Source organism: Staurois parvus, unplaced genomic scaffold (genome assembly GCF_062004578.1).
Source record: "Staurois parvus isolate SC_StPar_1 unplaced genomic scaffold, SC_StPar_1.0 ptg001183l, whole genome shotgun sequence".
Taxonomy (NCBI): domain Eukaryota; kingdom Metazoa; phylum Chordata; class Amphibia; order Anura; family Ranidae; genus Staurois; species Staurois parvus.
The window spans coordinates 1,886-3,770 of record NW_028318979.1 but is presented as its reverse complement, the minus strand read 5'-3'; positions in this window follow the sequence as shown (position 1 = coordinate 3,770).

Here is a 1,885-nt window from a genome sequence, read left to right as displayed (position 1 = left end):
TGCTCCATGAACACCAGGATGTACAGTCTGTTCCCGGATGAGATCTGATCTTTCCATCCAGCAGTATAAATCCTCCTAGCTCGCCGTTTTGCGCCCGCAGAGCAGGTGGAAGCGCACAGCCCGCAGTTTTGCTCGCATGCAAATGCTGTATATACAATCCGAGATGCGCGGGGCGTGAATTATGAGCGCAGATCATACTATATCATCCCCACGCAGTATATTTTCATGGCCTACAAGCCTTGTACTCAGATCCTAGCCTGGCAGCCAATGAATCATTACACAATTAAATCATGGGGGGGGGAGGGGGAGGGTGCTATGTGCTGGAAATTTGTCATTTCGCTTTGCAGCGTGGTGGAAATCGATTTTACTTTCCAGCTTTGCACAGCTGTTGCTGAGTAATCAGCAGTGGAAACACCACTATGGATCCTTTTGTGTGTGTCAGCATGTGCCTGGACACTTCTGTTCTGCACCCAGGACTGCTCAGACATGCCGACCTGCTCGGGGGTAACCTGTTGTTTTGTTTGTGAATAGCTGAGTGTCCTAGTGCTGGTTTTTGAGGGGGAGTACAGATTTTGCATTGAAGTAATGGGTCGCGGTTTTGCACTGAAGTCACTGGAAGCAATGTTGCATTGAAGTCAATTGGACACGTTTTTGCATTGAAGTCAATGGGACGAGATTTTGTATTGAAATCAATGGGACGCAATTTTGCATTGAAGTCAGTGGGGTGCGATATTGCATTGAAGTTAATTGGACATGATTTTGCATTGAAGTCAGTGGGACACGATGTTGCATTGAAGTCAAAGGGACGAGATATATTGAAGTCAATGGGACGAGATGGTGTATTGAAGTCAGTGGGATGAGATTTTGTATTGAAGTCAATGGGGCGAGATCTTGTCTTGAAGTCAATGTGACGTGATTTTGTATTGAAGTCAATGGGATGTGATTTTGTATTGAAGTTAATGGGATGCGATTTTGTATTGAAGTCAGTGGGACGCGATGTTGCATTGAAGTCAATTGGACGTACTTTTGCATTGAAGTCAATTGGACATGATTTTGCATTGACGTCAATGGGGCACGCTTTTGCATTGAAGTCAACGGGACACATTTTTGCATTGAAGTCAATGGGACGAGATGTTGTATTGAAGTCAATGGGACGAGATGTTGCATTGATGTCAATGAGATGCGATGATGTATTGAAGTCAATGGGACGAGATGTTGTATTGAAGTCAATGGGACAAGATGTTATATTGAAGTCAATGGGACGAGATGTTGTATTGAAGTCAATGGGGCAAGATGTATTGAAGTCAGTGGGACGAGATGTTGTATTGAAGTCAATGGGGCGAGATCTTGTCTTGAAGTCAATGGGACGTGATTTTGTATTGAAGTCAATGGGATGCGATGTTGCATTGACGTCAATTGGACGCACTTTTGCATTGAAGTCAATTGGACACAATTTTGCGTTGAAGTCAATGGGGCGCGCTTTTGCATTGAAGTCAACGGGACACTTTTTTGCATTGAAGTCAACGGGACACATTTTTGCATTGAAGTCAATGGAACACATTTTTGCATTGAAGTCAATGGAACGAGATGTTGTATTGAAGTCAATGGGACGAGATGTTGTATTGAAGTCAATGGGACGAGATGTTGTATTGAAGTCAATGGGACGAGATGTTGCATTGATGTCAATGGGATGAGATGTTGCATTGATGTCAATGGGATGAGATGTTGCATTGATGTCAATGAGATGCGATGATGTATTGAAGTCAATGAGATGTGATGATGTATTGAAGTCAATGGGACGTGATGATGTATTGAAGTCAATGGGACGCAATTTTGCATTGAAGTCAGTTATCATTATCGGCACAAATCTTGGCAAGTAAAACCC